Source organism: Hemitrygon akajei, chromosome 26 (genome assembly GCF_048418815.1).
Source record: "Hemitrygon akajei chromosome 26, sHemAka1.3, whole genome shotgun sequence".
NCBI classification, from domain to species: Eukaryota; Metazoa; Chordata; class Chondrichthyes; order Myliobatiformes; family Dasyatidae; genus Hemitrygon; species Hemitrygon akajei.
Genome location: NC_133149.1, coordinates 41,787,554 through 41,798,703, shown reverse-complemented (window position 1 = coordinate 41,798,703; position 11,150 = coordinate 41,787,554). Strand labels below are relative to the sequence as shown.

The window sequence follows — 11,150 nt, the reverse complement described above, 5'->3', positions numbered from 1 at the left end:
CCCTGCTGAAAGCAGAAAGTGGGGGGGCAGGGAAGATGTGCTTGGTGGTGGGATCCCATTGGAGATGGTGGAAGTTTGAGAGAATTATGTGCTGGACATGGAGGCTGGTGATGGATCTGTACTTAGCCACCCAGTCCTAGGTGTAAAGCGAGTAAACATGGGGGCTAAGCACACATCCCAGCGGTGCTCCTGTGCTGATGGAGGTTGTGGAGGAGATGTTTTTGCCCATCTGAACAGACTTGGGGTCTACAAGTGAAGAAATCCAGGATCCATTTGCACAAGGGGATATTGAGGCCCAGGTCTTGGGAGTTTACTGGTTTGATGGGTTGATGATGTTAAATGCCAAGCTGTAATCGGCAAAGAGCATCCTGATGAATGCATCTTTGCTGTCCAGATGTTCCAGGGTTGTGTGAAAAGCCAACAAGATAGCATCTGCTGTGGACCTTTTGCTTCGGTAGGTGAACTGGAGTGGATCCTAGTCACCACTCAGACAGGAGCTGATATGCTTCAACACCAGCCTCTCAAAACACTTCATCACTGATGATGTAAATGCCATTGGGCGATAGTCATTGAGACTGGTTACCATGCTCTTCTGGGGCACCGGTACGATTGGGTGCCACACACTGCCAGAGCGAGAGTTTGAAGATATTGGTGAATACACCAGGCAGCTGGCTGGCACAGGTCTTCAGCACTCGGCCAGGTACTCGTCTGGACCAGATGCTTTCCTTTGATTCACTCTCTTGAAGGCAGCCTGCACATCATCTTCAGATACTGAGACCAAAGGATCATTGGGAGACATGGGGGTGCGCAATGGTTCCTCCCTGTTCTTGTGTCAAAGCGAGCATAGGAGGCATTGAATTCATCTGGAAGCTAAGCTCTGCTGTCCCCCATAATCGCAGGTTTTAGCTTTGTAGGAGGTTATGGTGTTCAAACCCTGCCACAGCTGTTGAGCATCCTTCATTGATTCCAGTCTAGCCCAGAATCTCCACGTTGTCCAAGAGATGGCCTTCCAGAGATCATACCTGCACCTCTTGTAGTATTCTTGATCTCTGGACTTGGAAGCCTCTGATCTGGCTCTCAACAAATTCTGGATTTCACTATTCATTCAGGGCTTCTGATTGGGGAAAACCCTGAACAATTTTGTCTCTACTCATCCACAGCTGTTTTAATAAAGTCTGTAACAACCCTGGTGGAGTCATACAGGACCTCAGGTGAGTCTTGAACACGGTCCAGTCCACTGACTCAAGGCAATTCTGTAACTGTTCCTCAGCCTCCCATGACCACCTCTTAGTTGTCTTGATCTCTGGAGCCTTGCTCTTTAGGCTCCGTCTGGATGCAGGTAGTAGGAGTACAGCCAAATGACCCAACTTGCCAAAATGCGGTCTTGGGAAGGAATGATATGCATTCCTTATTGTAGTGTAGCAGTGGCCTAGTGTGTTGGGACCTCTGGTGCAATAGGTTATGTGCTGGTGATTATTGGGCAAGGTTTTTTTCAAACAGGCCTGGTTAAAGTCACCGACTATAATCTGAAATGCATTGGGATAGGCTGTTCCTTGGTAACAGACAGTACCATGCAGTTTTGCCAATGCATGCTTGTAATCAGCTGCTGATTCAAGTTCTATCTAAACACACTGAAAGGGACAAATTAAAATGCATTTGAAAAGAGATGATCGCCGAACTGAGGGTCTTCTTGACAACTGGAGACTTGCCGGTATAAAACTGTGACATGTTATGAGCTGCTGAGTGGCTGAATGTATGGAATGTGTTGTTACCAGGGGATCTGAGACAAACAGTGCAGTGTAAACAAAGGTGTTGCTAAAGTGTAGCATTTTACAGATTACTTTCTGATTAATTAGAAGTAATACTGAAGTTTAGCCACAAGGAGTCTAGCAAAAATAAATACCTCCAAGGTTAAATATTAAACCTGCATGAAATCAGGTTTATATCACCAGCAAAGAACTTGCGGATTTTGTAAATGCCCTTCACAATCTTTAGCAGTCCAATTACATGTAGGTCAATCCAAATCAAAAGTATACATGCATGCAGATGGTGACTCCACTGCCAAATGATGATGTGAGTCCCAGATGCAAGGCTTCAATCACAATCTACTTCGTCTTTGTGCCATCAGCCGTCTGCATGCCAGAGTGGATGAGATCTTTGGGGGGAGAGACCAGATCAGGTCAACATTGTAAGTCATCCCATCTTTCTTTATGATAGAGTAACTATTGTCTTCTTTAACATTGCTTTGACTAGAAACAGCTATTGCTTCTAAATTACAGCAGCATCAAAAAGTTAGACAGTGAATGAAGCATTATAAATGTTGTTGCTTGTGTGTTTTGTGAACATGGTGGACATGTAAGTTGATGCCAAAATATGCGTGCCACTTGCAGATTTGTGCTGGCCTCAGCTCTTCTGTGCCAGTTCCCCATACCTCTCAATGACTTGATCTTCCAAATATTTATCTATTATCTGCCGTAAAGTTCAAAGTAAATTTTATTATCAAAGTACATTTATGTCACCATATACAACCTTGAGATTCATTTTCCTGTGGGCATACTCAGCAAATCTATAGAATTGTAACTATAACAGGATCAATGAAAGATCAACCAGAGTGCAGAAGACAACAAATGGTGCAAACGCAAACATAAATAAATAGCAATAAGTAACGAAAACATGAAATAACAAGATAAAGAGTCCTTAAAGTGCGATCATTGGTTGCCGAAACATCTGAATTGAAAGATAAGTGAGTGTAGTTCAAGATACCACCACGTTGGAGCAGCAGCAAGATTTGACTATAAAGCACATGCCTCCTTGATTTGCCTTAGCCGAGTCAGCAGTTCGAATTATCTGATTTCAATGTTATGTTGTGAATTGCTAGCATGTAGTAATAGACCAGCTTTCTCAAAACTATTTTGAGCTTTTGCACATGTCAAGGAAAACATGTGCATCCTTACTAAATGAAAAAGCAAATTGCTAATGCTGGAAATCTAAAATTAAAACTGAAACACTCAGCAGGTCAGGCAGTATGTGCAGAAAGAGAAATAGAGCTAATATTTCAGTAGGAAAACTCTTCATTAGAATGTCTGACAGAGGGTTCAGACAAGATATTAATTCTATTTCTCCTTCCACAGATACTGTCTAACCTGCTGAGTGTTTCCATTATTTTCCATTTATCTATGCATTGTTATGTGTCTGCTAATTTATTGAAAATAAGGAAAGATCCACAAATTATTATTAGGTCTTTAAAACAATGCAGTAATTGGTTTTAGGGTCTCTGATGTTGGAAAAAAATAGCCAACTTCACCACTGTGGCCTCTCTACTTGCACTTTCCCTTTTCCCAGTTCCAGTATTCACAGTAGAAAAAGAAAATATATACAAGTGAATGTTGTTAACAGGAATGGGAGGTTGTAACTGCCTGAGAAGACCAAGGCTTTCTTCTCCAGAAAATATAAAAAAGTATAAAAATAGATATAAAACCATTTTTAACATCGTGCAACTGTAAGCAAGGATGAAGAGAAATTCCTGTGAGGAAGTTTTCACTCAAAAAGTTAAAAGTTCAAAGTAAATTTATTATCGAAGTATGTATATGTCACCATTTTCAACCCCGAGATTCATTTCTTGCAGGCAGTCACAGTAGAGCAGAGAACTATGACAGAATCAAAGAAAAACTACACACAAGCAAGACTGACAAGCAATCAATGTGCAAAAGCAGACAAAATGCAAATACAGAAAAGATACTACTAATAAATAAATAATACTGAAAACATGAGCTGCAGAGTTCTTTAAAATGAGTCGATAGGCTGTGGAATCAGTTCAAGTTGAGGTGAGTGAAGTTATTCACACTGGTTCAGGAGCCCAGTGGTAGAAGGGGCATGCTTGTGATGAACTGGGCTGTGTCCACTTTTGTAGGCTTTTTGATTCTTAGGCAGTGGTGTTTCCACACCAGGCTCGATGCAGTCAGTCAGGATACTCTCCACTACACATCTAGATCGAAGACACTCTATAATAGGAAGCTTCATTTCCCAGAAAGCAGGTAGAAATTGGAATTTGCATTGTGTGAAATAATAGCCGAAGTGGGTGGATGTCTTTAAATCAAAGTAGAGAGATGAATAGGATTACTGATGGACCTTAATGGTAAGGAGACTTCTACGTGACGTAAACACCAGGTGGACTGAATTGGTCAGAAGGCATCTCCGTGCTGCAGAGAAGTTGTTGTTTACTCTAACTATAGAATTTTAAGCTTATTAGCCAGAGCCTTCATGAAAAATGATGTAGACATATTAATATTTTGAGTTAGCATTGAAAAAGCACAAAGTTAATTAATTCATAGTTCAAAGGAGGGAAGCTGCAGCCTGCCTAGGGGACATTGGCCATTCGTTGAGCTAATGCAATTAACTCTGTATTGTGCCTGATGATTGGATGAGCATAACCACAATCAACTGTTCTTTTCTGATGTTTTCATGTCAATGAATTATCTGTCATGACTTATGACACTAGACACTTGACCAAAGAAACAGATTATAGTCCAGGGAGTCCGCACAGGGTAGAATTCTGTTTAACTGAGAATCACTTCAAGATTTTAAATTTAATTAACTTTTCAAACATATATTTGGGTGTCTGGAGAGCAATACTAATTTCTACAAACAATGCCCTACAAGATCTGAACCCTCCAACATGAAAAGGTAACAACTTGAAGAAAATGGAATTTAGATATGCAAACATTGTGTCTCTTGTTACCTACATAACAAAGTAAGCATTGTCTGGATGTTGCTAAGGCTTTCAATGTAAATAGTTTGGTTTATTGTGCTGTCTATATGAAATTTCTAAAGATCTAAGTTTCATATCCAGGTCTAAAGTTTAAATATGTCAGTATCACAGTTATTTTCAATTAATTATAAGCTTTGGGCAATTAACAAAGGTTTTTAGGCTCCAGTTTCTGTACCACTTATGCATATCAGTGTATCTGTGAAAGGTAACTGAAAATTTTCTTTCTGATCTCCTCCGAACACTGCCACATTCAGTTATTAAACTGCAAAATAAATAAAAGACTAAAATTGGTGGAAATACTCAATATCTCAGGTGGCATTGATGGAGAAAGAAAATGAGGTAATGCTTCAAGTCAACAAACTATCATCTTCTAGTTAAAAGTAAAGTTTTAAGGAGAGGAGGTAGTAAATGGCAATACTGGCAGATAAAATACTAACAGTTTTGTGAAGGGAAAAATAAGTAATGGTTCTAGAAAAGAATTAATTGCCAATGTTGAATTTAATTTTTATATCAGAAGACAAATGGACCTTACAATAGGTGAGATTGTGTGGAAGGCTTAGGATAGAAAGATCACAGTATAACTGTAATACAGAATTAAAATTAAAATGATAGGAATTAAAATTAAAATGATAGAAATCAGATACACTAGGAAACTCTATTCGCCATAATTTTTGGAATATTAAAGGTAGCCTAGAATCACAGGATCACAATACTAAAGGCTCTCCTATAGTTTGCTATGTCATTCCAGTGCTTTGACGCAGTATTGATGGAATGGTTGCCAAACCTTGAAGATGGGATAGAGAGTATCTTAGAACAGTACAGCACAGGAACAAGCCATTCAGCCCACAACGTTGTGCTGAACAAAATAAACTAGTAATCAAATGGTCATCTAAACTAATCCCCTCTGCTTACACTTAAAGCAATCTCCTGACAAAGGGATCTCTGGCTTCCTTCCATAGAAACAACTTCTGCAGCTGCAGAGTCAACACACCATCACATTTATCATCATTATAATCCATCAAAACTAAGTATTTGTACCAAAGATGAAAATAGATGCTTCAATCATTCCTGAGGGAAAAAATCAACTTATCCCACTGGACTATTGATAGCTTTGCTCTCACTTCATTCCCTTTGCAAATTGTATAGTCAATTGTCAATCTTGCTTAAGAACTGCATTTTTCCAAAATCCAGGGCAAGCATTCTTCATAGGAAGACTAGAGGGGTCTCTCTTCAATCATTGCTCAGTACTCCCACACTTGCTAACAATACTGTCACAATGTAATAGTAACACACAGAAATGCTGGAGAAATTCAGCAGGTAAAACCTGCCCATAGCGAGGATATCTGTAGATAACTATATCAGATAGAGCTTAAAATCTCCAAAGATGGGATTGAGTTTCCTATCCGCAAATCCCTAACTCAAAAGGAGATTTTAAGCCTTATCCAATATAGGTATCTACAGGTATTTTCACTATAGGGAGATTATACTGTATTAACTTACTCTTCAGAGACTAGCTTATTTCCCGGTCTAGAATCAGTGGCAAGGTCTAGTGCTATACCCTCTATTTGAGTGATGTGTTTCCCCTCCTCACCAAGGAGGAGATACTTCCAGCTAATGAAATAGGTTAAACACAGTTTATTAATGATACATGTTTAAATTTAGACAAATAGTGTTTTATACATATTTAAATCTCACAGAGGATCTCTGATCTATAAAAGATTTCCAAATTACAGAAGATTTATAAACTACAAAGGATTTCCTAACACAGACACAATTCTTATGAATTAAAAGAACATACCAACGAATTGCAGACAGACGAGTTATCCGTCACAGAAACCGAAGGCTGAGGAATGAATTTCAGTTCTTCTTTCTGTCACCTCATTCTTTCTGTCATTCTCCTTGGCATTCCTAACAATCCCCAAAGCTTTCTAACATTTATACTGCCCTACTAATAGTTGACACCATCTGCATGTGATGTTTTCCAGATACCATTGCTGGGACAAAATAATTCACACAGATGGTCTAAAAGCTTCATGGGACAGAAATCCCAAACACACAAAGTTAATGCTGAATATATGAGTACATAAATATCACAATTATTGATTGATCTAGTATACCTGTGACCATTTTTGATATACTAAGTGACAGAATCAGCCTGGACTGCAAGCTTACTTGAATTCAGTCACAATAGCACAAATAGTTTAGCTAATGTTGTCTGGTTTGATGCAGGCCAATTAACTTAACCCCACTATCTTACATTCATTAAAAATGGGCCTACAAGACCTCACTGTTTACTTGTTTACAACAAGAAGGGTAGCAAAAGAATTTTGAAAAGATCATACTGTGGTGCCAATAAGCCTTTTGTGCCCTGGGAAGTGAATATCCATCACAACAATTGTGGTGAACTACATCTACCTGTCTGGACTGCTCCTGTGGCTCCTCCCACAGACCCCTGCTGACTGCTCCTGTGGCTCCTCCCACAGACCCCTGCTGACTGCTCCTGTGGCTCCTCCCACAGACCCCTGCTGACTGCTCCTGTGGCTCCTCCCACAGACCCCTGCTGACTGCTCCTGTGGCTCCTCCCACAGACCCACTGCTTCTGTGGCTCCTCCCACAGACCCCTGCTGACTGCTCCTGTGGCTCCTCCCACAGACCCCTGCTGACTGCTCCTGTGGCTCCTCCCACAGACCCCTGTATAAAGGCGATTGAGGCCTGAGCCCGGCCTCATTCTCCAGGATGTAGTGTTGTTCATTCTTCCAGTCAATAAAAGCCGATACCTCGTTTCTTACGTCTCAGAGTGAGTTATTGATGGTGCATCAATAATAAATGGAAAAAATAAGTTTGACACTGATAGAAAGAAATATTCATGCATAAATCGAACGTTGATGGCAATGACGTGGCAGTATCTGTGACAACGCCTGCCGCAAGTGACAAGAGTAGCAAGGAAACACCACCTCCAAATCCCTTTCAAATTATGTCATCCCAATTCAGGCATACATCAACCACTTCAAGCCTCGATCAAAATCCTAGAACTGCCTTTCCAATGAGACTTGGACAAGTAAATGCAGATCTACAGGGATCAGATCATTTGATGGGTAATAAATGGCAGCCTTCTTAGTGAAAGCAAAAAAAAACCCATCAAATTATGTATAGAAAATACCACAGGGCATTTTCCCAATGGTTTTCAATGCTTATCTCAATCTATTACAATTTTAGCAACCCATCTGTAGAATTATTCTTTTAAGAGGAAATTAGACAGAAATAACTAAAACACTATTGATTGCAAATAATAGTATGTGGCATTGCAGAATCCATCATACTATGTTCAGCAAATATGGAGGGGTCACCTCAAAACAGGCAAGACTGTAAGGAAATTGGTCTATTGTGTCTGTGTTGGTGCAAGAAAGCTTTCCCAACTCAATGCCACCTCCCTGCATTTGGTTCTAGCCTGAAGATCACAGTTGGTTTAAGCTTGACAAGTTCTGTCAGTATCACTCTTTCGGGAAGTGACTTCAAGACCCTGACCACCCTGTGGATGAAAAGACATTTACTTTTTTCTTGACTCATCTGCCTATCAATTACATTACTTCTGCCTTTTAGTTTTTGATCCATTGTTGAAAGAAACAGGCTTTACGTTTTTTTCTGTATCTCTTCTTCTCCCAATCTTATACATCTCAAGTTAGTCACCACTCAGTTGCTACCATCCCAGAGAAACTCTAACTTATCCAATCTTTCCACATATCAATTCACCTGGAAAGATCCCAAGAGTCCTCTCTGACCAAAGTAAGATGACAATTTTAAAAGGGTCTGTAGGGTAAACTTACTCAAAGGGTTCATCAAATGACCCTCTAACAATGCTTTACTTCTTCCAACAATTACAAAATAGATTCAATTTTACATGATTGGATAATTCATAAATTGAGTCCAGGGACCTTTTCTCCCCAGCTATCTGCAATATAGTTCTAAATAAAGAAGAAAAAAAGAAAAAGGCACTTATTAAATAATTTTCTTTTCAGGACTAGGCAAGAACAATTTCCATGAAACTTTATGTTTCTTAAATCTGGGATAATCTTGGAAAGTTGGCATTTGCCTAGTGCCTCCAATAAAGACAAAGGCTTCAAGCTTACCCCACGCACACAGGATGAGTTGAAGATGGAAGATTTCAGAATCAATCCCTACTAGAGGCTAACTGTTTAATTCTAAGCAGGGATAAAGGATGTGGAATGTCAGACTGCAGAGAGGTCCAGTGGAGAGGGTGGATCTCAAACCGCAAAAATACCCAGTGGAGAGAGAGTATACACACAGACTGAAGAAATATCCAGAGGAAAGAGAGAGATTTAATCCCTTCAATTAGAATTTTAATTGTGTTTCCCTATTTACATTAATTCTTCAATCGATATCTAGTCAATATCCTGCTGGTTTAAATAATAGATTAGAAAGTATCCATTGAGAATTGTATTTTGTTAAATGTTTCCAAAAATGATTTAATTTGGAATATAATACTTATTATATAAATGTGCTATACATCCTTATGGTCACAATTAAATATTATTAGCAGGGGCTTCAAGCTATGGATCCGGCTTTCACTGAATACATGAAGACAATTTTTTTATTCCTTGCAGCTTACTTCAGACAAACAGATGAGAACAGAACTAGAATACAAACAGACTTTCAGATATTATTTTGTAGGTATAATGGACGAGCACACGATTGGGCCAAACTCAGGTTGGAGGAACAACACCTCAAATTCTGTCTGGGTCGCCTTCAACCTAAAGCATGAACATTGATTTCTCTAACTTCTGGTAACGACTCCCTCCAGCCTTCTTTTTCCATTCCCCATTTTGGTTACCCTCTCACCCTTTCTCTTCTCACCTGTCCATCACCTCTCTCTGGTTTCCCACCTCCTTCCCTTTATTCCATAGTTTACTGTCCTCTTCTATTAGATTCCTGCTTCTTCAGCCTTTTACCTCTTCCAACTGTCATTCAAAGCTTCTTACTTCATTCCCGCCCACCCACCTTCCCCCTTACTTGGTCTCACCTATCACCTCCCAGCTCCTCTCCCTATCCCTACCTTCATATTCTGGCTTCTTTCCCCTTTTTTTCCAGTCCTGATGAAGAGTCGCAGCCCAAAACGTCGACTGTTTATTCCTCTTCATAGATGCTGCCTGACTTGCTGCGTTTCTCTCACATTCTGTGTGTGTTGTTGAAGATCTCCACTATCTGCAGGATCTCTCATGGTTTTGAAGCAATTATCAGTATTTGGAGTACATTATCGATTACCCATTGATAATGAACTTACTCCTGACAAGGTAACTTCAGTGCAATAAATTGGCTGAGAGTTCCATTGATTGCAAGGGTTAAACACGAGCGTTAGCTCTTAGAGCTATGGAAATAACTTCACTTCCTAAATTTTTGTTCAAAGTCCATATTTACTCCTCTCTTGTAACTGCCATTAAGTTGCCAATTTCAGTTAGAGAGCCCTGTGTGAGAAAGAAAAGATAACTAGACAATAATCTCAACGCTAAAGCTGGGGCAGAGTGAAATTACTTTTTGGAATTTACCTCATTCTGTTCCACTTGATTTGGGATTGGCTGCTAGTAACACTGAGTGAAGGAGGATAGTGCATGTCAAATTCTTCCTAAATGCTTTTTTCCTCCAGAGATTTATTGTATAAGGTCCACTTTAAAGCTGCTTTTTACTGCGAAGTGCTAACACAAATGGAAACAGAACTCACAAAGCAGTTGACCTACCGCTAGGCTGAATTCAGGAACGCAGAGTTGGAGTAAATACACCATACAGACTGCGTGTTCAGTGTGGTAATTCATCAGTGCCATTTCACAAGTAATGAGGGATTGTTCATAATGAGTACTCCCCTTGCTATTAATAGTACTATCCCATTAATAGTTTTTTTAAAAGCTGATGCCATACAACGTAGTATATCTATAGTACAATATATACATTCACTGCTGAACTATTGTCAAATGCCCTATTGTTTATTCCTAATATGTAATTCCTTGAAATAAAGTTTCTTTTCTGAGAAATGTCTGTTAGCATGTTTACTAAAGGCGGGGGTGGGTGGGAATAGCCCTCCCACCATTGGGCACATTTACATGGGGTACTGCCACAAGAAAAGCAGCATCTATCATCAGGGACACCCCCCCCCCCCCCCCACCATCCAGGCCATGTTCTCTTCTCACTACTGCCATCGGGCAGGAGCTACAGGAGCCTCAGGTCCCACACCACCAGCTTCAGGGACAGTTATTACCCTTCAGCCATCAGGCTCCTGAACCAGCGTGGATAACTTCACTCACCTCAACGCATAACTGATTCCACACCCTATGGACTCACTTTCAAGGTCTCTACAACTCATGTTCTCAGTATT

At 40.0% G+C, this 11,150-nt stretch overlaps 1 protein-coding gene across 2 annotated transcripts in view; it reads left to right on the top strand.

The window, feature by feature from the left end:
* Positions 1–1,961: 1,961 nt before the first annotated feature.
* Positions 1,962–11,150, top strand: part of LOC140716923 (transmembrane protease serine 5-like) — a 72,378-nt gene continuing 63,189 nt past the window's right edge. For both annotated transcript variants that reach the window (XM_073030033.1, XM_073030032.1), the window contains exon 1: positions 1,962–2,188. The gene's annotated coding sequence lies outside the window, so the exon portion shown is untranslated. The remainder of the gene's footprint in view (positions 2,189–11,150) is intronic.